Source organism: Henckelia pumila, chromosome 4 (genome assembly GCF_033568475.1).
Source record: "Henckelia pumila isolate YLH828 chromosome 4, ASM3356847v2, whole genome shotgun sequence".
Lineage (NCBI taxonomy): Eukaryota > Viridiplantae > Streptophyta > Magnoliopsida > Lamiales > Gesneriaceae > Henckelia > Henckelia pumila.
Genome location: NC_133123.1, coordinates 187,641,683 through 187,667,437, shown reverse-complemented (window position 1 = coordinate 187,667,437; position 25,755 = coordinate 187,641,683). Strand labels below are relative to the sequence as shown.

General features: G+C 44.1%; 24 non-coding genes and 2 pseudogenes across 24 annotated transcripts; all 26 read left to right on the top strand.

Moving 5' to 3' along the window:
- The first annotated feature begins 209 nt into the window (after positions 1-209).
- LOC140868663 (5S ribosomal RNA) lies at positions 210-328 on the top strand. Its single transcript, XR_012146070.1, has one exon. It is a non-coding gene; the product is annotated as a 5S ribosomal RNA (ribosomal RNA).
- A 401-nt stretch (positions 329-729) lies between these two features.
- Positions 730-848, top strand: LOC140867909 (5S ribosomal RNA). Its single transcript, XR_012145349.1, has one exon. It is a non-coding gene; the product is annotated as a 5S ribosomal RNA (ribosomal RNA).
- A 397-nt stretch (positions 849-1,245) lies between these two features.
- On the top strand, positions 1,246-1,364 carry LOC140868863 (5S ribosomal RNA). Its single transcript, XR_012146262.1, has one exon. It is a non-coding gene; the product is annotated as a 5S ribosomal RNA (ribosomal RNA).
- A 401-nt stretch (positions 1,365-1,765) lies between these two features.
- Positions 1,766-1,884, top strand: LOC140868185 (5S ribosomal RNA). Its single transcript, XR_012145612.1, has one exon. It is a non-coding gene; the product is annotated as a 5S ribosomal RNA (ribosomal RNA).
- Positions 1,885-2,281: 397 nt separating this feature from the next.
- On the top strand, positions 2,282-2,400 carry LOC140870317 (5S ribosomal RNA). Its single transcript, XR_012147283.1, has one exon. It is a non-coding gene; the product is annotated as a 5S ribosomal RNA (ribosomal RNA).
- Positions 2,401-2,798: 398 nt separating this feature from the next.
- Positions 2,799-2,917, top strand: LOC140868062 (5S ribosomal RNA). The gene has a single exon (XR_012145497.1). It is a non-coding gene; the product is annotated as a 5S ribosomal RNA (ribosomal RNA).
- Positions 2,918-3,317: 400 nt separating this feature from the next.
- Positions 3,318-3,436, top strand: LOC140868014 (5S ribosomal RNA). The gene has a single exon (XR_012145451.1). It is a non-coding gene; the product is annotated as a 5S ribosomal RNA (ribosomal RNA).
- Positions 3,437-3,837: 401 nt separating this feature from the next.
- On the top strand, positions 3,838-3,956 carry LOC140868214 (5S ribosomal RNA). The gene has a single exon (XR_012145641.1). It is a non-coding gene; the product is annotated as a 5S ribosomal RNA (ribosomal RNA).
- A 399-nt stretch (positions 3,957-4,355) lies between these two features.
- LOC140868665 (5S ribosomal RNA) lies at positions 4,356-4,473 on the top strand. Its single transcript, XR_012146072.1, has one exon. It is a non-coding gene; the product is annotated as a 5S ribosomal RNA (ribosomal RNA).
- A 399-nt stretch (positions 4,474-4,872) lies between these two features.
- Positions 4,873-4,990, top strand: LOC140867972 (5S ribosomal RNA). Its single transcript, XR_012145410.1, has one exon. It is a non-coding gene; the product is annotated as a 5S ribosomal RNA (ribosomal RNA).
- Positions 4,991-5,390: 400 nt separating this feature from the next.
- LOC140868420 (5S ribosomal RNA) lies at positions 5,391-5,509 on the top strand. The gene has a single exon (XR_012145839.1). It is a non-coding gene; the product is annotated as a 5S ribosomal RNA (ribosomal RNA).
- A 401-nt stretch (positions 5,510-5,910) lies between these two features.
- Positions 5,911-6,029, top strand: LOC140870443 (5S ribosomal RNA). The gene has a single exon (XR_012147404.1). It is a non-coding gene; the product is annotated as a 5S ribosomal RNA (ribosomal RNA).
- Positions 6,030-6,429: 400 nt separating this feature from the next.
- LOC140868853 (5S ribosomal RNA) lies at positions 6,430-6,548 on the top strand. Its single transcript, XR_012146253.1, has one exon. It is a non-coding gene; the product is annotated as a 5S ribosomal RNA (ribosomal RNA).
- A 10,012-nt stretch (positions 6,549-16,560) lies between these two features.
- LOC140870462 (5S ribosomal RNA) lies at positions 16,561-16,679 on the top strand. Its single transcript, XR_012147422.1, has one exon. It is a non-coding gene; the product is annotated as a 5S ribosomal RNA (ribosomal RNA).
- Positions 16,680-17,080: 401 nt separating this feature from the next.
- On the top strand, positions 17,081-17,199 carry LOC140867988 (5S ribosomal RNA). The gene has a single exon (XR_012145425.1). It is a non-coding gene; the product is annotated as a 5S ribosomal RNA (ribosomal RNA).
- Positions 17,200-18,064: 865 nt separating this feature from the next.
- LOC140869578 (5S ribosomal RNA) lies at positions 18,065-18,182 on the top strand (annotated as a pseudogene).
- Positions 18,183-18,575: 393 nt separating this feature from the next.
- LOC140868132 (5S ribosomal RNA) lies at positions 18,576-18,694 on the top strand. Its single transcript, XR_012145564.1, has one exon. It is a non-coding gene; the product is annotated as a 5S ribosomal RNA (ribosomal RNA).
- A 2,568-nt stretch (positions 18,695-21,262) lies between these two features.
- Positions 21,263-21,381, top strand: LOC140870455 (5S ribosomal RNA). Its single transcript, XR_012147415.1, has one exon. It is a non-coding gene; the product is annotated as a 5S ribosomal RNA (ribosomal RNA).
- A 399-nt stretch (positions 21,382-21,780) lies between these two features.
- Positions 21,781-21,899, top strand: LOC140868324 (5S ribosomal RNA). Its single transcript, XR_012145748.1, has one exon. It is a non-coding gene; the product is annotated as a 5S ribosomal RNA (ribosomal RNA).
- A 399-nt stretch (positions 21,900-22,298) lies between these two features.
- On the top strand, positions 22,299-22,417 carry LOC140869442 (5S ribosomal RNA; annotated as a pseudogene).
- A 400-nt stretch (positions 22,418-22,817) lies between these two features.
- On the top strand, positions 22,818-22,936 carry LOC140870268 (5S ribosomal RNA). Its single transcript, XR_012147237.1, has one exon. It is a non-coding gene; the product is annotated as a 5S ribosomal RNA (ribosomal RNA).
- A 399-nt stretch (positions 22,937-23,335) lies between these two features.
- LOC140868969 (5S ribosomal RNA) lies at positions 23,336-23,454 on the top strand. The gene has a single exon (XR_012146364.1). It is a non-coding gene; the product is annotated as a 5S ribosomal RNA (ribosomal RNA).
- A 399-nt stretch (positions 23,455-23,853) lies between these two features.
- Positions 23,854-23,972, top strand: LOC140868951 (5S ribosomal RNA). Its single transcript, XR_012146347.1, has one exon. It is a non-coding gene; the product is annotated as a 5S ribosomal RNA (ribosomal RNA).
- A 400-nt stretch (positions 23,973-24,372) lies between these two features.
- LOC140868180 (5S ribosomal RNA) lies at positions 24,373-24,491 on the top strand. Its single transcript, XR_012145608.1, has one exon. It is a non-coding gene; the product is annotated as a 5S ribosomal RNA (ribosomal RNA).
- A 400-nt stretch (positions 24,492-24,891) lies between these two features.
- LOC140867949 (5S ribosomal RNA) lies at positions 24,892-25,010 on the top strand. The gene has a single exon (XR_012145387.1). It is a non-coding gene; the product is annotated as a 5S ribosomal RNA (ribosomal RNA).
- Positions 25,011-25,409: 399 nt separating this feature from the next.
- Positions 25,410-25,528, top strand: LOC140868581 (5S ribosomal RNA). Its single transcript, XR_012145991.1, has one exon. It is a non-coding gene; the product is annotated as a 5S ribosomal RNA (ribosomal RNA).
- The last annotated feature ends 227 nt before the right edge of the window (positions 25,529-25,755 follow it).

The window sequence follows — 25,755 nt, the reverse complement described above, 5'->3', positions numbered from 1 at the left end:
CCCGAAAGACCATCTCCATTTTGGAATTTGAGCGTCTCCGTCTTTTTAACCTAGATATGCACTATAGGTATCGAGTGAAGCTTCGCGTGAGCAGGCTGAAGCTCCAGTAACTCTCAGACGATCGAAAGTTATGTCCGTTTGAAACTGCAGCTCCTGTTCCTTTGATCCGCAACTCGAGAGACAAAAAAATAAAGAATTCATTCACTATTGGGTGCGATCATACTAGCACTAATGCACCGGATCCTATCAGAACTCCGAAGTTATGCATGCTTGGGCAAGAGCAGTACTAGGATGGGTGACCCCCTGGGAAGTCCTCGTGTTGCACCCCTTTTTTAATTAGTTTCTTTTTTTCTTACTCGTACATCTTGTTCTTCCGATTCCTCTCCGTCCTATTTCCGACTCTTTCAGTCTAATCCACGGATAGAAAAGATGCAATAGACTGAATCACACGACGTGAACATGCGATCTGGGTGACGCGGGCCACTTCGGTGGGTCTCAGCACGTCCTATGAGAAAAATGCACGCAAAAACCATCTTCGGGTTTGAATTTGAACTTCTCCGTCTCTTAGACCGAGATACGCGCTGTAGGTATCGAGAAGAGCTTCGCGTGAGCAGGATGAAGCTCCCGTAACTCTCAGCAGATCGAAAGTTATGTCCGTTTGAAAATGCAGCTCCTGTTCCTCCGATCCGCAATTTGAGAGACAAAAAAATAAAGAATTCATTCATTGTTGGGTGCGATCTTACCAGTACTAATGCACTGGATCCCATCAGAACTCCGAAGTTAAGCGTGCTTGGGCGAGAGCAGTACTAGGATGGGTGACCCCCTGGTAAGTCCTCGTGTTGCACCCCTTTTTCATTAATTTTTTTTTTCTTACTCGTACTTCTTGTTTTTCCGATTCCTCGCCGTCCTATTTCCGACTTTTTCAGTCCAATCCGCGGATAGAAAAGATGCAATAGACTTAATCACACGACATGAACGTGCGATCTGGGTGACGCAGGACGCTCAGTGGGTCCCAGCGCGCCCTACGGGAAAAACGCCCCGAAAGACCATCTTCGGGTTGTAATTTGAGCATCTCCGTCTCTTAGACCGAGATACTTGGTGTAGGTATCGCGAGGAGCTTCGTGTGAACAGGCTGAAGCTCCCGTAACTCTTAGCCGATCGAAAGTTATGTCCGTTTGAAACTGCAGCTCCTGTTCCTCCGATCCGCAATTCGAGAGACAAAACAATTAAAATTCATTCACTGTTGGGTTCGATCATAACAGCACTAATGCACCGCATCCCATCAGAACTCCGAAGTTAAGCGTGCTTGGGCGAGAGCAGTACTAGAATGGGTGACCCCCTGGGAAGTCCTCGTGTTGCACCCCTTTTTCATTAATTTCTTTTTTTCTTACTCGTACTTCTTATTTTTCCGATTCCCTGCCGTCCTATTACCGACTCTTTCAGTCCAATCCGCGGATAGAAAAGATGCAATAGACTTAATCACACGACGTGAACGTGCGATCTGGGTGACGCAGACCGCTTTAGTGGGTCCCAGCGCGCCCTACGGGAAAAAACGCCCCTAAAGACCATCTCCGGGTTGTAATTTGAGCGTCTCCGTCTCTTAGACCGAGATACTTGCTGTAGGTATAAAGAGGAGCTTCGTGTGAACAGGCTGAAGCTCCCGTAACTCTTAGCCGATCGAAAGTTATGTCCATTTGAAACTGCAGCTCCGGATCCTCCGATCCGCAATTCGAGAGACAAAAAAATAAAGAATTCATTCACTGTTGGGTGTGATCATACCAGCACTAATGCACCGGATCCCATCAAAACTCCGAAGTTAAGCGTGCTTGGGCGAGAGCAGTACTAGGATCGGTGACCCCCTGGGAAGTCCTTGTGTTGCACCCCTTTTTCATTAATTTCATTTTTTCTTACTCGTACTTCTTGATTTTCCGATTTCTCGCCATCCTATTACCGACTCTTTCAGTCCAATCCGCGGATAGAAAAGATGCAATAGACTAAATCTCACGACGTGAACGTGCGATCTGGGTGACGCAGGCCGCCAGTGGGTCCCAGCACGCCCTATGGGAAAAACGCCCCGAAAGACCATATCCGGGTTGTAATTTGAGCGTCTCCGTCTCTTAGACCGAGATACTTGCTGTAGGTATCGAGAGGAGCTTCGTGTGAACAGGCTGAAGCTCCCGCAACTCTTAGCCGATCGAAAGTTATGTCCGTTTGAAACTGCAACTCCTGTTCCTCCGATCCGCAATTCGAGAGACAAAACAATAAAAATTCATTCACTATTGGGTGCGATCATACCAGCACTAATGCACCGGATCCCATCAGAACTTCGAAGCTAAGCGTGCTTGAGCGAGAGCAGTACTAGGATGGGTGACCCCCTGGGAAGTCCTCGTGTTGCACCCTTTTTCATTAATTTCTTTTTTTCTTACTCATACCTCTTGTTTTTTCGATTCCTCGCCGTCCTATTTCCGACTCTTTCAGTCCAATCCGCGGATATAAAAGATGCAATAGACTTAATCACACGACGTGAACGTGCGATCTGGGTGACGCAGGATGCTTCAGTGGGTCCCAGCACGTCCTACGGGAAAAATGCCCCGAAAGACCATCTTCGAGTTGTAATTTGAGCGTCTCCGTCTCTTAGACCGAGATACTTGCTGTAGGTATCGAGAGGAGCTTCGTGTGAACAGGCTGAAGCTCCCGTAACTCTTAGCCGATCGAAAGTTATGTCCGTTTGAAACTGCAGCTCCTGTTCCTCCGATCCGCAATTCGAGAGACAAAACAATAAAAATTCATTCACTATTGGGTGCGATCATACCAGCACTAATGCACCGAATCCCGTCAGAACTCCGAAGTTAAGCGTGCTTGGGCGAGAGTAGTACTGGGATGGGTGACCCCCTGGGAAGTCCTCGTGTTGCACCCCTTTTTCATTAATTTCTTTTTTTCTTACTCGTACTTCTAATTCTTCCGATTCCTCTCCGTCCTATTTCCGACTCTTTCAGTCCAATCCACGGATAGAAAAGATGCAATAGACTGAATCATACGATCTGAACGTGCGATCTGGGTGACGCGTGCCACTTCGGTGTGTCCCAGCGCGACATACGGGAAAAATGCCCCAAAATACCATCTCCGTTTTGGAATTTGAGCGTCTCCGTCTCTTTAACCTAGATACGCACTATAGGTATCGAGTGGAGCTTCGCGTGAGCAGGCTGAAGCTCCAGTAACTCTCAGCCGATCGAAAGTTATGTCCGTTTTAAACTGCAGCTCCTGTTCCTCCGATCCGCTATTCGAGAGACAAAAAAATAAAGAATTCATTCACTATTGGGTGCGATCATACCAGCACTAATGCACCGGATCCCATCAGAACTTCGAAGTTATACGTGCTTGGGCAAGAGCAGTACTAGGATGGGTGACCCCCTGGGAAGTCCTCGTGTTGCACCCCTTTTTTAATTAGTTTCTTTTTTTCTTACTCGTACATCTTGTTCTTCCGATTTCTCTCCGTCCTATTTCCGACTCTTTCAGTCCAATCCACGGATAGAAAAGATGCAATAGACTGAATCACATGACGTGAACGCGCGATCTGGGTGACGCGGGCCACTTTGGTGGGTCCCAGCACGTCCTACGAGAAAAATGCCCCCAAAGACCATCTTCGGGTTTGAATTTGAGCTTCTCCATCTCTTAGACCGATATACGCGCTGTAGGTATCGAGAAGAGCTTCGCGTGAGCAGGCTGAAGCTCCCGTAACTCTCAGCAGATCGAAAGTTATGTCCGTTTGAAACTGCAGCTCCCGTTCCTCCGATCCGCAATTCGAGAGACAAAAAAATAAAGAATTCATTCACTGTTGGGTACTATCATACCAGTACTAATGCACCGGATCCCATCAGAACACCGAAGTTAAGCGTGCTTGGGCGAGAGCAGTACTAGGATGGGTGACCCCCTGGGAAGTTCTCGTGTTGCACCCCTTTTTCATTAATTTCTTTTTTTCTTACTCGTACTTCTTGTTTTTCCGATTACTCGCCGTCCTATTTCCGACTCTTTCAGTCCAATCCGCGGATAGAAAAGATGCAATAGACTTAGTCACACGACGTGAACGTGCGATCTGGGTGACGCAGGACGCTTCAGTGGGTCCCAGCGTGCCCTACGGGAAAAATGCCCCGAAAGACAATCTCCGGATTGTAATTTGAGCGTCTCCGTCTCTTAGACTGAGATACTTGCTGTAGGTATCGAGAGGAGCTTCGTGTGAACAGGCTGAAGCTCCCGTAACTCTTAGCCGATTGAAAGTTATGTCCGTTTGAAACTGTAGCTCTTGTTCTTCCGATTAGCAATTCGAGAGACAAAACAATAAAAATTCATTCACTATTGGGTGCGATCATACCAGCACTAATGCACCGGATCCCATCAGAACTCTGAAGTTAAGTGTGCTTGGGCGAGAGCAGTACTAGGATGCGTGACCCCTGGGAAGTCCTCGTGTTACACCTCTTTTTCATTAGTTTCTTTTTTTCTTACTCGTACTTCTTGTTTTTCCGATTTCTCGCCGTCCTATTTCCGACTCTTTCAGTCAAATCCGCGGATAGAAAAGATGCAATAGACTTAATCACACGACGTGAACGTGCAATCTGGGTGACGTAGGATGCTTCAGTGGGTCCCAACGTGCCCTACGGGAAAAACGCCCCAAAAGACCATCTCGAGGTTGTAATTTGAGCGTCTCCGTCTCTTAGAACGAGATACTTGCTGTAGGTATCGAGAGGAGCTTCGTGTGAACAGGCTGAAGCTCCCGTAACTCTTAGCCGATCGAAAGTTATGTCCGTTTGAAACTGCAGCTCCTGTTCCTCCGATCCGCAATTCGAGAGACGAAACAATAAAAATTCATTCACTATTGGGTGCGATCATACCAGCACTAATGCACCAGATCCCATCAGAATTTTGAAGTTAAGCGTGCTTGGGCGAGAGCAGTACTAGGATGGGTGACCCCTGGGAAGTCCTCGTGTTGCACCCCTTTTTCATTAATTTCTTTTTTCCTTACTCGTACTTCTAATTCTTCCGATTCCTCTCCGTCCTATTTCCGACTCTTTCAGTCCAATCCGCGGATAGAAAAGATGCAATAGACTGAATCATACGATGTGAACGTGCGATCTGGGTGACGTGGGCCGCTTCGGTGGGTCCCAGCATGACATACGGGAAAAATGCCCCAAAAGACCATCTTCGTTTTGGAATTTGAGCGTCTCCGCCTCTTTAACCTAGATACGTACTATAGGTATCGAGTGGAGCTTCGCTTGAGCAGGCTGAAGCTCCAGTAACTCTCAGCCGATCGAAAGTTATGTCCGTTTGAAACTGCAGCTCCTGTTCCTCCAATCCGCAATTCGAGAGACAAAAAAATAAAGAATTCATTCACTATTGGGTGCGATCATACCAGCACTAATGCACCGGATCCCATCAGAACTCCGAAGTTATGCGTGCTTGGGCAACAGCAGTACTAGGATGGGTGACCCCTTGAGAAGTCCTCGTGTTGCACCCCTTTTTTAATTAGTTTCTTTTTTTCTTACTAGTACATCTTGTTCTTCCGATTCCTCTCCGTCCTATTTCCGACTCTTTCAGTCCAATCTACGGATAGAAAAGATGCAATAGACTGAATCACACGACGTGAACGTGCGTTCTGGGTGACGCGGGCCACTTTGGTGGGTCCCAGCGCGTCCTATGGGAAAAATGCCCCCAAAGACCATCTTCGGGTTTGAATTTGAGCTTCTCCGTCTCTTAGACCGAGATACGCGCTGTAGGTATCGAGAAGAGCTTCGCGTGAGCAGGTTGAAGCTCCCGTAACTCTCAGCAGATCAAAAGTTTTGTCCGTTTGAAACTGCAGCTCCTGTTCCTCCGATTCGCAGTTCGAGAGACAAAAAAATAAAGAATTCATTCATTGTTGGGTGCGATCATACCAGTACTAATGCACCGGATCCCATCAGAACTCCGAAGTTAAGCGTGCTTGGGCGAGAGCAGTGCTAGGATGGGTGACCCCCTAGGAAGTTCTCGTGTTGCTCCCCTTTTTTATTAATTTCTTTTTTTCTTACTCGTACTTCTTATTTTTCCGATTCCTCGCTGTCCTATTACCGACTCTTTCAGTCCAATACGCGGATAGAAAAGATGCAATAGACTTAATCACACGACGTGAACGTGCGATCTGGGTGACACAGGCCGCTTTAGTGGGTCCCAGCGCGCCCTACGGGAAAAACGCCCCGAAAGACCATATTCGGGTTGTAATTTGAGCTTCTCCATCTCTTAGACCGAGATAATTGCTGTAGGTATCAAGAGGAGCTTCGTGTGAACAGGCTGAAGCTCCCGTAACTCTTAGCCGATCGAAAGTTATGTCCATTTGAAACTGCAGCTCCTGTTCCTCCGATCCGCAATTCGAGAGACAAAAAAATAAAGAATTCATTCACTGTTGGGTGCGATCATACCAGCACTAATGCACCGGATCCCATCAAAACTCCGAAGTTAAGCGTGCTTGGGCGAGAGCAGTACTAGAATGGGTGACCCCCTGGGAAGTCCTCGTGTTGCACCCCTTTTTCATTAATTTCTTTTTTTCTTACTCGTACTTCTTGTTTTTCCGATTACTCGCCGTCCTATTACCGACTCTTTCAGTCCAATACACGGATAGAAAAGATGCAATAGACTTAATCACACGATGTGAACGTGCGATCTGGGTGACGCAGGCCGCTTAAGTGGGTCCCAGTGCATCAGGCCGCTTTGGTGGGTCCAATCGCGACATACGGGAAAAATGCCCCAAAAGACCATCTTTGTTTTGGAATTTGAGCGTCTCCTTCGCTTTAACCTAGATACGCACTATAGGTATCGAGTGGAGCTTCGCGTGAGCAGGCTGAAGCTCCAGTAACTTGTAAGAGTGGGTGCCCAGTGAGCCAACTGTGTGGCTATGGGCTTTGTTGACTCTTTGTATAAACAATCTTTTGTTTAATAATATTTACACTTTTATGGCAATGACTTTATATTACTTCATATTGTTATATTGTGATATACTATTGTTGTTTTGATAAAGACCTTGAATATACTATAGTGTATGTAAGATGTGGTAGAACATGGAGATGTCTATCATGAAATACATCTTATAGTCACTGTATATTCTAAAACCGTTCCTAGTCGATTGAGCCGTCCGATAATAAGGATAAGGATCGCTCGAGTTTGAGACTAGCATTTGCGATGCGGAGTACCACGTTTCATTGGTAGGGAACATGGAGATGTTCGAAGCATGCAAATGGATATTCATAGGATGAATAGTCGAACTACCCTATCCGGACTTTCCAAGTGGTTATCACTTATCGAGTGGATAAAGTCCGCGGTTTTGGTTGTACACCATTAGTCCTTACGACTTGAAACATCATGGAGACTCTATATGCTAGTACTGTGCTTTGACTCGTTTACCGACTCTGAGGGGGTCATCAGGTGTCGAGATTGGGTACAGTTACGACACATATAGGAGTCAATGCATTGTTGTCAAGGATTCACCACATACTTGCGAGTGTGGATATCCTATGCGATCTGAGGAGATATTAGTGTGACAAATCTCTGGCCAGAGTACTTGATGTGATTTAAGAAATGGTTTCTTAGTAGCACATGCGATGTCACTAATTTGATCTTCAAGATGCATTGCATAGTTATCGAATCTTGAGCGACTCTCGATATACCAATGGTTGTTGATTCGATCGGGATATTGGATGAAGGGACCGTACTGTACGCTAACCAAAATCTACTGGTTCTTGTAGGCACTATCAGTGATACCTAGGGAATCATGGGGCGATGTTGCTAGGCGCTTTACCATGATTCGTTGGGCAAGTCGGAAAGTGTTGTTCCGAGTCACAAGGAGTTGTGAGCCCACGGCTAGCTGTATCCCTGAACCATTGAGGGTCACACAGTGTAATGGAGTTTTAATCCCCGTTGAGATAGTTAAATTTAAAGAGTTAAATTTAATGAACTAAGGAGTTGGACTTCTTAAATAAGAGTAAGGGAGTAGGATTTCCTAAAATGACATAGGGATGGACATTTTTGGAAACCACTGAATTCGGATTCAGGAAAATTTATTTTGACTTTAAAACGTGCAGAAATGGTTTCTGTGCACATTGGTGAAATCATTTCATCAATCGGAGTCACGATGAATTTTATATTAATTTCTGAACGAGTGGGCTTTGCTTGTCGGGCCCCAGCTTATGACTAATGGGCCCTAAGGTGTTAGTGGCCTGCATTATAAATAAGTTATTTCAGTACAGAAATTAAACAGAACAGGTCATAATTTTTGAGACAGGATTTTCGAAACCCTAGCCCCTCTCAAAAACGTTTTCGGCCGCCTCTCCCTCCCTCTGCCCGAGAAAATTCCGGTCTGTGATTTTGAATCGCAGTAAGGAATAACGAATCAAATTCGTGTATTCTCTTCGCAGAAAACTTCTGATAGATTTTCTAGTGCAATCTATCAGAGGGATTAAACCTCTGTTCGTGGACCTGATTGAAGGCGTTCATCGGTTCCAGGGAGAGACAACAAGAGCAGAATTGTTCTGTTGGTGTCCATTAATCTCGTTGCGAGATTTGAGGTAAAATTTATTTAATTGTTATTTAAATTTTACACACACAATAATTTAATCGTTGAACGGTTGATACCCACACTATGGAATTGTTCCATAACAAAATTTTTTAAACTTCCGCTGCACCGGGTATCAATCGTGATTGATCTGACCGCCAGTTTTCCAACAGTGGTATCAGAGCCAGGTTGCTCAGATCAAACGATTAAATTAATCAATTGTACAAAATTTTTGAGTCTCGGTTTTTGAAACAAAATAAATATTTTTAATAAAAAAATTTTTTTTTCCGGGGGCGAAACCCGGGCAGCGATTGGATCGCTGCCCGGAAGGGGCAGCGATGGTCGCTGCCCCCAGGGGCGGCGCACGGCGCCACCCAAAGGGGGCGCACGGCGCCGCCCAGGGCGGCGACCGTCGCCGCCCAGGGTGGCGCACGGCGCTGCGCAGGGCAGCGCTCGGCGCCGCCCAGCGGCGGCGCCAGGCACCGCCAGGGCAGCAAGCGTTGCTGCCCTAAGGGGGCAGCCGGGCTGCCCCGGCCCGCGCCCCGGGTGCGGGCCGGCCCGGGAGTGTCCCAGGTGGCCCGCGGGAAAAATTAATATTTTATTAAAAATTAATTTTAATATGTTAAAATTTTATTTTTGGTCCGGTCAAAAATTGTTTTTGATTGGTTCACGAGATTTCGGATCGAATTGTTCGAGTCCGTAAATTTTAAAATTGATTTTGGATAAATTTGAATTTTTGGAAAATTTTAATATTTTATCCGTAAATTGAATTTTGAAATCAATTATTTTGGTACAATTGATGATAAGATATGATCTTATGATATATTGAGTAAAATATGATTTTATTTGTAAAATTGGATTTTATAGATAAAATATGATTTTATTTGATATGGAGATAAAATATGATTTTATATGTGAAATGTGATTTTATATATAAAATATGATTTTATCTTGTTTAAATTTGAATTGCCACAGCATGTTATCCAATAAATTAATTTTGAATTAAATGTTATTGGATAAGGATGATCGATTGCCATGACCAATTTTGTAGGTGTATGTTAGGAATTTACATTTTGTCTTTATTGTTGTTGGTTTTATTAATGGGCCTGGTTTATGGCCCGATATGAATGTCATATGTAATAAAAGTGGGCTTGGTTTATAGCCCGTTCCCACCCCCTAAAAATGTATCCCCTACTTGTCATTGTTATTTATTGTAAATACATTAGATTTAGTGGGAGATCAAGATTTGAAGATGGTGGGCCCAGCAGACAATGAAGACTGAAGAAATGTAAATTGGAAGCATATGTAATAGGATTGCATTTGCATACTGCATATTACCTAGGATTGGACTAAGACCCGTGATTGGCAACCACGGGTCAATTAGAAATGGAATCGATCATCCTATATAATATGTGATATTATGATTGTATGCATGTTTAGACATAAATTGCGTGAATCCGGCAATGCATGCAATAAATTAAATATGATGAGACAAATATTTTTATAAATAAAATCCCTCATTTTAAATATGATTTAAAATTTATATCAAGATAAATAAAGGAAATTTAAATATTGTTTAAATGTTCCTACCTTCCATCAACGGTCAATGTATGTGATGCTACCCGCGGATACGGTCCGGCTCATATTATTGGGGGGCCCGTCCGTCGGAAAGCTGTACATTGGATCGACAAATGTTGTAAGTTGGGTGGAACTCCCATGGGATCGGCTCATATTATTGGGGGATCCACATGGCGACCGTCCATCACAAATTAATATTGATGGGTCATCTTGACATGTCACTTTAAACGGCGTCATATTATTGGGCCCTTATTGGACATGAGGTAAAAACATGGGGGTTGCTTTGGAAGCAATTGGGCTCTACCTTTTGAGAATTATGGTTGGCTGATATTATTCGGGACCATAAGTTTGTCAATTGGACTCCATGTTCTCACTAAGGAAAAAGTTTCCCGTTTTCACTAGAGGGTGGTGAAATCGTTAAAATAGTGGGATGAGATTCATAAAATTAAATTCGCCTATTTTATGTCTTAGTAAATTGTTAAACAATCATTGATATATGTCTGTTTTCCTTTTCAGTATTTCATACAATGAATTCGCGAAATCCTTTATTCTCGATCCTCGAACAAAACAAGCTGACTGGCGCCAACTATACGGAATGGTTCCGGAAGTTGAAGATTGTCTTAACTTCGGAGAAAATGCTCTACGTGTTAGAGAAAGCACCTCCGAAGGAAGCACCAGCTGATGTTAGTCCGGAGGAATTGGCCAAGCTTGATGCATGGTGGGACCATGACATCAAGACCAAATGCTATATGCAAGCCTCGATGTCTGATGAACTCCAGAGGCGATTTGAGGACACGGTGAATGCTGCTGACATTCACGCGCAACTCAAGGAACTTTTTGGGGCTCAGTCGAGGGCTGAAAGGTTCTCTACTGTTAAGGAGTTGATGACGTGCCGCATGCGTGAAGGGACTTCGGTCCGTGATCATGGGGTACGAGTGATTTGGCTCATACAGAAGTTAGCGACCCTTGATTTGGTGTTGGAGCATGAACTCAATGTGGACTTGTTGCTTCTATCTCTTCCTTCCTCATTTGATGGATTCGTGATAAATTTTAATATGAACAAGATAGAGGCCACCCTTGAAGAGATGGTCAATATGCTCGTTACATATGAATCCACACTTAAGAAGGATAAGCCAGCTTTCTTGGTGGGCTCCTCATCTTCTGCAAAGAAGGGGCCAAGTATGAAGGGCAAGAAACGTTCTGCCCCACCCAAGAAAGTGGAACCCGAGAAGAAGCAAAAGACAAAGGCTTCAAACAATGGAAAATCCAAGGATGTTTGCCATTACTGCAAGAAGCCGGGTCATTGGAAGCGCAACTGCAAGGAGTATCTTGAGCAGTTGGGAACTGCAAAGGGTATGTTCTATATCGAAATAAACATGTCACTTAATACAACTTCTTGGGTATTGGATACCGGATGTGGATCTCACATTTGCAATGATTTGCAGGTGATGACAAGAAGTCGCAGGCTTAGAATGGGTGAGACCCAGCTGAGGCTCGGGAATGGTTCCAGAGTTGAAGCTACGGCCATTGGAGATGTTTGTTTGATATTGCAGAACGGTTTTAAATTATTGTTGAGAGATGTTTTATTTGTGCCAGATTTAATTAAAAACATTATTTCTATTTCTATGCTTGATAGAGATGGTTATTCTTGTAATTTTGTGAATGGGATTTGCAGTATTTACAAGAATGAATGTTTAATTGGAAATGGACAACTTGAAAACGATCTATATAATTTAAAACTAAAAGACGTTCCAGTGAATTGTATTGACAAACCGGCAACAACAAACAAAAGGAAAATCGATAGTCAAAACCCGGCAAACCTATGGCACGCTAGACTAGGTCATATTTCCTCAAGGAGGATGAACAAGCTAGTGGGAGAGGGCATGTTTGATATGTCTGATATTAACTCTCTACCTACTTGTGAATCCTGCCTAAAAGGGAAAATGACTAAATCTCCTTTTAAGGGGAAGCCTGAGCGTAGTCAAAATCTGTTGGATTTGATCCATACAGATGTTTGTGGTCCATTTAGAGTAGGGACTCAACATGGCCACACCTACTTCATTACCTTTACTGATGATTATTCTAGGTATGGGTATTTATATTTAATGAAATATAAGTCTGAAGCATTTGAAAAGTTCAAAGAATTCAAGGCTGAAGTAGAAAACAAGCTAGGTAAAAGTATTAAAGCACTTCGATCGGATCGAGGTGGAGAATACTTGAGTACCGAGTTTTTGGACTATCTAAAAGAGAATGGGATTCTCTCCAGTGGACTCCTCCTATGACACCACAGCTTAATGGTGTATCGGAGCGTCGTAATCGAACTTTGTTGGACATGGTTCGATCCATGATGAGCTTCACTGAGCTTCCACCTTCGTTTTGGGGCTATGCGCTTGAAACGGCGGTATTGTTGTTGAATAACGTCCACACTAAAGCAGTGGACAAAACACCATACGAGTTATGGAATGGCAAAGCTCCTAAGTATTCGTACTTGAGGATTTGGGGATGTCCTGCTTACGTGAAGCGGACAGTGGGAGATAAGTTGGATAGTCGATCCAGCTTGTGTTATTTTGTGGGGTATCCGAAGAATTCAATCGGATATTATTTCTATTATCCTGCTGAAACAAAGGTGTTTGTTTCACGGAATGCCACCTTCTTGGAGAAGGAGTTCTTATTGGATAAGAAAGGCGAGATGATGGAACTCGAAGAAGTTCGAGAAGAACCCGAAATACAAAATAACGATCCCACACCTCAGGAACCATTGCTGGACACGCCTGCACCTAGAAGATCCGAGAGGACTTCTAGACCTCCAGTTCGATATGGTCTTCTTCTTGAAGAGGGTCAAGATGAACCCGACATTGGATGTGATCCAAGAAGCTTCAAGGAAGCAATTTCTGATGCGGATTCGAATTTATGGCTTGAAGCTATGCAGTCTGAATTGGATTCGATGCATACTAACCAAGTCTGGTCTTTAGTGGATCCTCCCGATGGAATTGTTCCAATAGGGTGTAAATGGATCTACAAAAGAAAGCTTGGACCTGATGGTAAGGTATTGACCTACAAGGCGCGATTGGTGGCGAAAGGTTATACTCAAAGGCAAGGAGTTGACTATGATGAAACCTTTTCACCAGTTGCTATGTTCAAGTCCATAAGAATCCTTATTGCCATAGCTGCATGGTATGATATGATATGGCAAATGGATGTGAAGACTGCTTTTCTTAATGGAGACATTAAGGAAGAAATCTATATGAAGCAGCCTGAGGGGTTCACATCCATGGGAAGCGAGCATAAGGTATGCAAGCTTCAGAGATCAATTTATGGTCTAAAACAAGCATCAAGAAGTTGGAACCAGAAATTTGATGAAACAATTAAAGATTTTGGTTTCATCAAGAACCCGGAGGAACCTTGCGTGTACAAGAAAGTAGTTAAGGATGCGGTGACATTCTTAGTACTTTATGTTGATGACATCCTACTCATTGGAATGATGTAGGGATGTTGCAGTCAACGAAGATATGGTTATCAGGTAGATTTTCGATGAAGGATTTGGGTGAGGCATCCTACATTCTAGGGATTCAGATCTATAGAGATAGATCTAAGAGAATGATAGGACTCACTCAATCAACCTACATCGATACCATATTGAAACGGTTTTCAATGGATGGGTCCAAGAGAGGACATCTACCCATGTGTCATGGAGTTTCTCTATCCAAGTCTATGTGTCCCAAGACTGATGCAGAGATAGAGAATATGACACATGTACCATATGCGTCAGCTATAGGTAGTATCATGTATGGGATGATATCTACCAGACCGGATGTAGCATTTGCTCTGAGTGTCACGAGCAGATATCAGTCTAATCCTGGTCAGATGCATTGGAAAGCCGTGAAGGACATTCTTAAGTACTTGCGAAGGACTAAGAATATGTTCATGGTTTATGGAGGACGAGAACTCAAACTGGAAGGCTATACCGACTCTAGCTTCCAAAGTGATGTGGATGACTCGAAGTCAACCTCTGGATTTGTGTTCATGCTCAATGGCGGTGCTGTCTCTTGGAAGAGTTCCAAGCAGGACACCACAGCGGATTCCACCACTGAGGCTGAATACATTGCAGCATCAGCTGCTGCTAAAGAGGCCGTTTGGATGAGGAATTTCGTCCAAGAGTTGGGCGTCATTCCTGAATTTGTTGGTCCAGTCCCGGTGTACTGCGACAACACGGGTGCCGTTGCTCAAGCAAAGGAACCAAGGTCTCATCAAAGATCCAAACACGTACTGAGGAAATACCACATAATCCGGGAGATTGTGGAAAGAGGAGACATCAGTGTCGAACGAGTGGCCTCTGCAGACAATATCGCTGATCCACTTACTAAGCCTTTGCCAGGACCATTGTTTGACAAACATCGCGAAGCAATGGGTCTACGTAGTATGACTAGTTGGCTATAGGGCAAGTGGGAGATTGTAAGAGTGGGTGCCCAGTGAGCCAACTGTGTGGCTATGGGCTTTGTTGACTCTTTGTATAAACAATCTTTTGTTTAATAATATTTACACTTTTATGGCAATGACTTTATATTACTTCATATTGTTATATTGTGATATACTATTGTTGTTTTGATAAAGACCTTGAATATACTATAGTGTATGTAAGATGTGGTAGAACATGGAGATGTCTATCATGAAATACATCTTATAGTCACTGTATATTCTAAAACCGTTCCTAGTCGATTGAGCCGTCCGATAATAAGGATAAGGATCGCTCGAGTTTGAGACTAGCATTTGCGATGCGGAGTACCACGTTTCATTGGTAGGGAACATGGAGATGTTCGAAGCATGCAAATGGATATTCATAGGATGAATAGTCGAACTACCCTATCCGGACTTTCCAAGTGGTTATCACTTATCGAGTGGATAAAGTCCGCGGTTTTGGTTGTACACCATTAGTCCTTACGACTTGAAACATCATGGAGACTCTATATGCTAGTACTGTGCTTTGACTCGTTTACCGACTCTGAGGGGGTCATCAGGTGTCGAGATTGGGTACAGTTACGACACATATAGGAGTCAATGCATTGTTGTCAAGGATTCACCACATACTTGCGAGTGTGGATATCCTATGCGATCTGAGGAGATATTAGTGTGACAAATCTCTGGCCAGAGTACTTGATGTGATTTAAGAAATGGTTTCTTAGTAGCACATGCGATGTCACTAATTTGATCTTCAAGATGCATTGCATAGTTATCGAATCTTGAGCGACTCTCGATATACCAATGGTTGTTGATTCGATCGGGATATATGGATGAAGGGACCGTACTGTACGCTAACCAAAATCTACTGGTTCTTGTAGGCACTATCAGTGATACCTAGGGAATCATGGGGCGATGTTGCTAGGCGCTTTACCATGATTCGTTGGGCAAGTCGGAAAGTGTTGTTCCGAGTCACAAGGAGTTGTGAGCCCACGGCTAGCTGTATCCCTGAACCATTGAGGGTCACACAGTGTAATGGAGTTTTAATCCCCGTTGAGATAGTTAAATTTAAAGAGTTAAATTTAATGAACTAAGGAGTTGGACTTCTTAAATAAGAGTAAGGGAGTAGGATTTCCTAAAATGACATAGGGATGGACATTTTTGGAAACCACTGAATTCGGATTCAGGAAAATTTATTTTGACTTTAAAACGTGCAGAAATGGTTTCTGTGCACATTGGTGAAATCATTTCATCAATCGGAGTCACGATGAATTTTATTAATTTCTGAACGAGTGGGCTTTGCTTGTCGGGCCCCAGCTTATGACTAATGGGCCCTAAGGTGTTAGTGGCCTGCATTATAAATAAGTTATTTCAGTACAGAAATTAAACAGAACAGGTCATAATTTTTGAGACAGGATTTTCGAAACCCTAGCCCCTCTCAAAAACGTTTTCGGCCGCCTCTCCCTCCCTCTGCCCGAGAAAATTCCGGTCTGTGATTTTGAATCGCAGTAAGGAATAACGAATCAAATTCGTGTATTCTCTTCGCAGAAAACTTCTGATAGATTTTCTAGTGCAATCTATCAGAGGGATTAAACCTCTGTTCGTGGACCTGATTGAAGGCGTTCATCGGTTCCAGGGAGAGACAACAAGAGCAGAATTGTTCTGTTGGTGTCCATTAATCTCGTTGCGAGATTTGAGGTAAAATTTATTTAATTGTTATTTAAATTTTACACACACAATAATTTAATCGTTGAACGGTTGATACCCACACTATGGAATTGTTCCATAACAAAATTTTTAAACTTCCGCTGCACCGGGTATCAATCGTGATTGATCTAACCGCCAGTTTTCCAACATAACTCTCAGCCGATCGAAAGTTATGTCCGTTTGAAACTGCAGCTCCTGTTCCTCCGATCCGCATTTCGAGAGACAAAAAAATAAAGAATTCATTCACTGTTGGGTGCGATCATACCAGCACTAATGCACCGGATCCCATCAGAACTCCAAAGTTATGCGTGCTTGGGCAAGAGCAGTACTAGGATGGGTGACCCCCTGGGAAGTCCTCGTGTCGCACCCTTTTTTTTATTAGTTTCTTTTTTTCTTACTCATACATCTTGTTCTTCCGATTTCTCTCCGTCCTATTTCCAACTCTTTCAGTCCAATCCGCGGATAGAAAAGATGCAATAGACTGAATCACAGGACGTGAACGTCCGATCTGTGTGACTCGGGCCACTTCGGTGGGTCCCAGCATGCCCAACGGGAAAAATGCCCCCAAAGACAATCTTTGGGTTTGAATTTGAGCTTCTCCGTCTCTTAGACCGACATACGCATTGTAGGCATCGAGAAGAGCTTCGCGTGAGCAAGCTGAAGCTCCCGTAACTCTCAGCAGATCGAAAGTTATGTCCGTTTGAAACTGCAGCTCCTTTTCCTCCGATCCGCAATTCGAGAGACAAGACAATAAAATATTCATTCATTGTTGGGTGCGATCATACCAGCACTAATGCACCGGATCCCATCAGAACTCCGAATGTTAGCGTGCTTGGGCGAGAGCAGTACTAGGATGGGTGACCCCCTGGGAAGTCCTCGTGTTGCACCCCTTTTTCATTAATTTCTTTTTTTCTTACCAGTACTTCTAATTCTTCCGATTCCTCTCCGTCCTATTTCCGACTCTTTCAGTCCAATCTGCGGATAGAAAAGATGCAATAGACTGAATCATACGATGTGAACGTGCGATCTGGGTGACGCGGGCCGCTTCGATGGGTCCCAGCGCGACATATGGGAAAAATGCCCCAAAAGACCATCTCCGTTTTTGAATTTGAGCGTCTCCGTCTCTTTAACCTAGATATGCACTATAGGTATCGAGTGGAGCTTCGCGTGAGAAGGCTGAAGCTCTAGTAACTCTCAGCCGATCGAAAGTTATGTCCGTTTGAAACTGCAGCTCCTGTTCCTCCGATCCGCAATTCGAGAGACAAAAAAATAAAGAATTCATTCGCTATTGGGTGCGATCATACCAGCACTAATACGATGGGTGACCCCCTGGGAATTCCTCGTGTTGCACCCCATTTTTAATTAGTTTCTTTTTTTCTTACTCGTACATCTTGTTCTTCCGATTCCTCTCCATCCTATTTCCGACTCTTTCAGTCCAATCCACGGATAGAAAATATGCAATAAACTGAATCACACGACGTGAACGTGCGATCTGGGTGACGCGGGCCACTTCGGTGGTTCCCAACGCGCCGTACGGGAAAAATGCCCCCAAAGACCATCTCCGGGTTTGAATTTGAGCTTCTCCGTCTCTTAGATCGAGATACGCGCTGTAGGTATCGAGAAGAGCTTCGCGTGAGCAGGCTGAAGCTCCCGTAACTCTCAGCAGATCGAAAGTTATGTCCGTTTGAAACTGCAGCTCCTGTTCCTCCAATCCGCAATTCGAGAGACAAAAAAATAAAGAATTCATTCATTGTTGGGTGTGATCATACCAGTACTAATGCAAAGGATCCCATCAGAACTCCGAAGTTAAGCGTGCTTGGGTGAGAGCAGTGCTAGGATGGGTGAGCCCTGGGAAGTCCTCGTGTTGCACTCCTAATTCATTAATTTCTTTTTTTCTTACTCGTCTTTCTTGTTTTTCCAATTCCTCTCCGTCATATTTCCGACTCTTTCAGTCCAATCCGCGGATAGAAAAGATGCAATAGACTTAATCACACGATGTGAACGTGCGATCTGGGTGACGCAGGCCGCTTCAGTGGGTCCCAGCGCGCCCTACGGGAAAAACGCTCCGAAAGACCATCTCCGGGTTGTAATTTGAGCGTCTCCGTCTCTTAGACCGAGATACTTGCTGTAGGTATCGAGAGGAGCTTCGTGTGAACAGGCTGAAGCTCCCATAATTCTTAGCCGATCAAAAGTTATGTCCGTTTGAAACTGTAGCTCCTGTTCCTCTGATCTGCAATTCGAGAGAAAAAACAATAAAAATTCATTTGGGTGTGATCATACCAGCACTAATGCACCGGATCCCATCAGAACTCCGAAGCTAAGCGTGCTTGGGCGAGAGCAGTACTAGGATGGGTGACCCCCTGGGAAGTCCTCGTGTTGCACCTTTTTTTTCATTAATTTCTTTTTTTTCTTACTCGTACTTCTTGTTCTTTCGATTCCTCTGAAAGAGTGGGTGCCCGGTGAGCCAACTTGTGGCTAAGGGCTTTGATGACTCTTTGTATAAACAATCTTTTGTTTAATATAATTTACACTTTTATTAATGGCAATGACTTTATCTTTCTTCATATTGTTATATTGTGATATACTATTGTTGTTTTGATAAAGACCTTGAATATACTATAGTGTATGTAAGATGTGGTAGTACATGGGGATGACTATCATGAAACACATCTTATAGTATGACTAGTTGGCTTTAGGGCAAGTAGGAGATTGAAAGAGTGGGTGCCCGGTGATCCAACTTGTGGCTAAGGGCTTTTATGACTCTATGTATAAACAATCTTTTGTTTAATATAATTTACACTTTTATAATGGCATTTACTTTATCTTTTATCATATTATTATGTTGTGACATACTATAAGATATTTAGATGAAGACCTTGAATATACTATAGTGTATGTAAGATGTGGTGGCACATGGGGATGGCTATCATGAAACACATCTTATAGTCACTGTATATTCTAAACAGTTCCTATTCGATTGAGCCATCCGTTAATAAGGATAAGGATCGCTCGAGATTGAGACTAGCATTTGCGATGCCGAGTACCACGTTTCATTGGTATGGAACATAGAGATGTTCAAAGCATGCAAATGGATATTCATACGATGAATGATCGAACTACCCTATCCGGACTTTCCAAGTGGTTATCACTTATCGAGTGGATAAAGTCCGCGGTTTTGGTTGTACACCATTAGTCCTTACTACTTGAAACATCATTGGGACTCTATATGCTAGTACTGTACTTTGACTCGTTTACCGACTCTATTGGGGTCATCAGGTGTCGGGATTGGGTACAGTTACGACACATATAGGAGTCGATGCTTTGTTGTCAAGGATTCACCACATACTTGCGAGTGTGGATATCCTATGCAATCTGAGGAGATATTAGTGTGACGAATCTCTGGCCAGAGTACATGATGTGTTTTAAGAAATGGTTTCTTAGTAGCACATGCGATGTTACTATTTGATCTTCAAGATGCATTGCATAGTTATCGAATCTCGAACGACTCTCGATTTACCAATGGTTGTTGATTCGATCGGGATATATGGATGAAGGGACCGTACTGTACGCTAACCAAAATCTATTGGTTCTTGCAAACACTATCAGTGATACCTAGGGAATCATGGGGCGATGTTGCTAGGCGCTCTTACCATGATTCGATGGGCAAGTCGGAAATTGTTGTTCCGAGTCACAAGGAGTTGTGAGCCCACGGCTAGCTGTATCCCTGAACCATTGAGGGTCACACAAGTAATGGATTTTTAATCCCCGTTGAGATAGTTAAATTTAAAGAGTTAAATTTAATGAACAAAGAAGTAGGACTTCTTATATCAGAGTAGAAGAGTAAGATTTCCTAAAATGACATAGTGATGGACATTTTTGGAAACCACTGAATTCGGATTCAGAAAATTTATCTTGATTCTAAAAGATGCAGAAATAGTTTCTGTGCACATTGGTGAAATTGGTTTATCAATATGAGTCACGATGAATTTTATATTAATTTCTGAACATGCAGGCTTTGCTTGTCAGGCTTGAACTTATGACTAATGGGCCCTAAGCTGTTAGCAGCCCACATTATAAATAAGTTATAGCAGTACAGAAATTACACAACAGAGGTCAACAAATTTTCGAAAACCCTAGCTGTTTTTCTCTAGTGGCCGCCGCCCCTCTCCTCTCTCTGTCGAAAATTCCAGCCTGTGAATTTTGAATTTGCAGTCTGGTTTAATGGATCAAATTCGTTAATTCTCTTCGTAGAAACTTCTGATAGATTTTCTAGTGCAATCTATCAGAGGGATTAAACTTCTGTTCGTGGACCTGATTGAAAATTGTTCGTCCATCAGTTCCTGGGATATACAACAAGAGCAGAGTTATCTGTTGGTGTCCATAATCTCGTTTCGAGATTCAAGGTAAAAATTTAATTGTTATTTAATTTTTACATGCACAATTTAATCGTAAAGTTTTGATATCCATGATATGGAATTGTTCCATATAAAATTTTAAAACTTTCGCTGCACCGGGTATCAATTCTGATTGATCTGAACACCGTTTTCCAACACCTTTTTCATTAATTTCTTTTTTTCTTACTCGTACTTCTTGTTTTTCCGATTCCTCGCCGTCCTATTTCCGACTCTTTTAGTCCAATCTGCGGATATAAAAGATGCAATAGACTTAATCACATGACATGAACGTGCGATCTGGGTGACACAGGACGCTTCAGTGGGTCCCAACGCGCCCTACGGGAAAAACGCCCCGAAAGACCATCTCCGGGTTGTAATTTGAGCGTCTCCGTCTCTTAGATCGAGATACTTGCTGTAGGTATCGAGAGGAGCTTCGTGTGAACAGGCTGAAGCTCCCGTAACTCTTAGCCGATCGAAAGTTATGTCCGTTTGAAACTACAGCTCTTGTTCCTCCAATCCGCAATTCGAGAGACAAAACAATAAAAATTCATTCACTATTGGTTGCGATCATCCCAGCACTAATGCACCGGATCCCATCAGAACTCCAAAGTTAAGCGTGCTTGGACGAGAGCAGTACTAGGATGGGTGACCCCCTGGGAAGTCCTCGTGTTGCACCCCTTTTTCATTAATTTTTTTTTTCTTACTCGTACATCTTATTTTTCCGATTCCCCGCCGTCCTATTACCGAATCTTTCAGTCCAATCCGCGGATAGAAAAGATGCAATAGACTTAATCACACGACATGAACGTGCGATCTGCGTGACGCAGGCCGCTTCAGTGGGTCCCAACGCGCCCTACGGGAAACATGCCCCGAAAGACCATCTCCGGGTTGTAATTTGAGTGTCTTCGTCTCTTAGACCGAGATACTTGCTGTAGGTATAAAGAGAAGCTTCGTGTGAACAGGCTGAAGCTCCCGTAACTCTTAGCCGATCGAAAGTTATGTCCGTTTGAAACTGCAGCTCCTGTTCCTCTGATCCGCAATTCGAGAGACAAAAAAATAAAGAATTCATTCACTGTTGGGTGGGATCATACCAGCACTAATGCACCAGATCCCATCAGAACTCCGAAGTTAAGCGTGCTTGGCTGAGAGCAGTACTAGAATGGGTGACCCCCTGGGAAGTCCTCGTGTTGCACCCCTATTTCATTAATTTCTTTTTTTCTTACTCGTACTTCTAATTCTTCCGATTCCTCTCCGTCCTATTTTTGACTATTTCAGTCCAATCCGCGGATAGAAAAGATGCAATAGACTGAATCATATGATGTGAACGTGCGATCTAGGTGACGCGTGCCGCTTCGGTGGATCCCAGCGCGACATACGGGAAAAATGCCCCGAAAGACCATCTCCGTTTTGGAAATTGAGCGTCTCCGTCTCTTTAACCTAGATACGCACTATAGGTATCGAGTAGAGCTTCGCGTGAGCAGGCTGAAGCTCCAGTAACTCTTAGCCGATCGAAAGTTATGTCCGTTTGAAACTGCAGCTCCTGTTCCTCCGATCCGCAATTCGAGAGACAAAAAAAAAAGAATTCATTCACTATTGGGTGCGATAATACCAGCACTAATGCACCGGTTCCCATCAAAACTTCGAAGTTATGCGTGCTTGGGCAAGAGCAATACTAGGATGGGTGACCCCCTGGGAAGTCCTCGTGTTGCACCCCTTTTTAATTAGTTTCTTTTTTTTCTTACTCGTACATCTTGTTCTTCCGATTCCTCTCCGTCCTATTTCCGACTCTTTCAGTCCAATCCACGAATAGAAAAGATGCAATAGACTGAATCACACGACGTGAACGTGCGATCTGGGTGACGCGGGCCACTTCGGTGGGTCCCAGCGCGTCCTACGAGAAAAATGCCCCCAAAGACCATCTTCGGGTTTGAATTTGAGCTTCTCCGTCTCTTAGACCGAGATACGCGCTGTAGGTATCGAGAAGAGCTTCGCGTGAGCAGGCTAAAGCTCCCGTAACTCTCAGCAGATCGAAATTTATGTCCGTTTGAAACTGCAGCTCCTGTTCCTCCGATCCGCAATTCGAGAGACAAAAAATTAAGAATTCATTCACTGTTGGGTGTGATCATACCAGTACTAATGCACCGGATCCCATCAAAACTCCGAAGTTAAGCGTGCTTGGGCGTGAGCAGTACTAGGATGGGTGACCCCCTGGGAAGTCCTCGTGTTGCACCCCTTTTTCATTAATTTCTTTTTTTCTTACTCGTACTTCTTATTTTTCCGATTCCTCGCCGTCCTATTACCGACTCTTTCAGTCCAATCCGTGGATAGAAAAGATGCAATAGACTTAATCACACGACGTGCACGTGCGATCTGGGTGATGCTGGCCGCTTCAGTTAGTCCCAGCATGCCCTACGGGAAAACGCCCCGAAAGACCATCTTCGGGTTGTAATTTGAGCGTCTCCGTCTCTTAGACCGAGATACTTGTTGTAGGTATCAAGAGGAGCTTCGTGTGAACAGGCTGAAGCTCCCATAACTTTTAGCCGATCGAAAGTTATGTCCGTTTGAAATTGCAGCTCCTGTTCCTCCGATCCGCAATTCGAGAGACAAAAAAATAAAGAATTCATTCACTGTTGGGTGCGATCATACCAGCACTAATGCACCGGATCCCATGAGAAATCCGAAGTTAAGCGTGCTTGGGCGAGAGCAGTACTAGGATGGGTGACCCCCTGGGAAGTCCTCGTGTTGCACCCCTTTTTCATTAATTTCTTTTTTTCTTACTCGTACTTCTTGTTTTTCCGATTCCTCGCCGTCCTATTTCCGACTTTTTCAGTCCAATCCGCGGATAGAAAAGATGCAATAGACTTAATCACATGACGTGAACGTGCGATCTGGGTGACGCAGGATGCTTCAGTGGGTCCCAGCGTGCCCTACGGGAAAAACGCCCCGAAAAACCATCTCCGGGTTGTAATTTGAGCGTCTCCGTCTCTTAGACCGAGATACTTGGTGTAGGTATCGAGAGGAGCTTCGTGTGAACAGGCTGAAGCTCCCATAACTCTTAGCCGATCTAAAGTTATGTCCGTTTGAAATTGCAGCTCCTGTTCCTCCGATCCGCAATTCGAGAGACAAAACAATAAAAATTCATTCACTATGGGGTGCGATCATACCAGCACTAATGCACCGGATCCCATCAGAACTCCGAAGTCAAGCGTGCTTGGGCGAGAGCAGTACTAGGATGGGTGACCCCCTGGGAAGTCCTCGTGTTGCACCCCTTTTTCATTAATTTCTTTTTTTCTTACTCGTACTTCTAATTCTTCCGATTTCTCTTCGTCCTATTTCCGACTCTTTCAGTCCAATCTGCGGATAGAAAAGATGCAATAGACTGAATCATACGATGTGAACGTGCGATCTGGGTGACGCGGGCCGCTTTGTTGGGTCCTAGCGCGACATACGGGAAAAATGCCCCTAAAGACCATCTCCGTTTTGAAATTTGAGCGTCTCCGTCTCTTTAACCTAGATACGCACTATAGGTATCGAGTGGAGCTTCGCGTGAGCAGGCTGAAGCTCCAGTAACTCTCAGCCGATCGAAAGTTATGTCCGTTTGAAACTGCAGCTCCTGTTCCTCCGATCCGCAATTCGAGAGACAAAAAAATAAAGAATTCATTCACTGTTGGGTGCGATCATACCAGTACTAATGTACCGAATCCCATCAAAACTCCGAAGTTAAGCGTGCTTGGGCGAGAGCAGTACTAGGATGGGTGACCCCTTGGGAAGTCCTCGTGTTGCACCCCTTTTTCATTAATTTCTTTTTTTCTTACTCGTATTTCTTATTTTTCCGATTCCCCACCGTCCTATTATCGGCTCTTTCAGTCCAATTCGCGGATAGAAAAGATGCAATAGACTTAATCACACGACGTGAACGTGCGATATGGGTGACGCAGGCCGCTTCAGTAGGTCCCAGCATGCCCTACGGGAAAAACGCCCCAAAAGACCATCTCCGGGTTGTAATTTGAGCGTATCCGTCTCTTAGACCGAGATACTTGCTGTAGGTATCAAGAGGAGCTTCGTGTGAACAGGCTGAAGCTCCCGTAACTCTTAGCCGATCGAAAGTTATGTCAGTTTGAAACTGTAGCTCCAGTTCCTCCTATCCGCAATTCGAGAGACAAAAAAATAAAGAATTCATTCACTGTTGGGTGCGATCATATCAGCACTAATGCACTGGATCCCATCAGAACTCCGAATTTAAGCGTGTTTGGGCGAGAGCAGTACTAGGATGGGTGACCCCCTGGGAAGTCCTCGTGTTGCACCCCTTTTTCATTAATTTCTTTTTTTCTTACTCGTACTTCTTGTTTTTCCGATTCCTCGCCGTCCTATTACCGACTCTTTCAGTCCAATCCGCGGATAGAAAAGATGCAATAGACTTAATCACATGACGTGAACGTGCGATCTGGGTGACGCAGGCCGCTTCAGAGGGTCCCAGCGCGCCCTACGGGAAAAACGCCCCGAAAGACCATCTTCGGGTTGTAATTTGAGCGTCTCCGTCTCTTAGACCGAGATACTTGCTGTAGGTATCGAGAGGAGCTTCGTGTGAACAGGCTGAAGCTCACCTAACTCTTAGCCGATCGAAAGTTATGTCCGTTTGAAACTGTAGCTCCTGTTCCTCCGATCTGCAATTCGAGAGACAAAACAATAAAAATTCATTCACTATTGGGTGCGATCATACCAGTACTAATGCACCGGATCCCATCAGAACTTCAAAGTTTAGCGTGCTTGGGCGAGATCAGTACTAGGATAGGTGACCCCCTGGGAAGTCCTCGTGTTGCACCCCTTTTTCATTAATTTCTTTTTTTCTTACTCGTACATCTTATTTTTCCGATTTCCCGCCGTCCTATTACCGAATCTTTCAGTCCATTCCGCGGATAGAAAAGATGTAATAGACTTAATCACATGACGTGAACGTGCGATCTGGGTGACGTAGGCCGCTTCAGTGGGTCCCAGCACGCCCTACGGGAAAAACGCCTCGAAAGACCATCTTCGGGTTGTAATTTGAGTGTT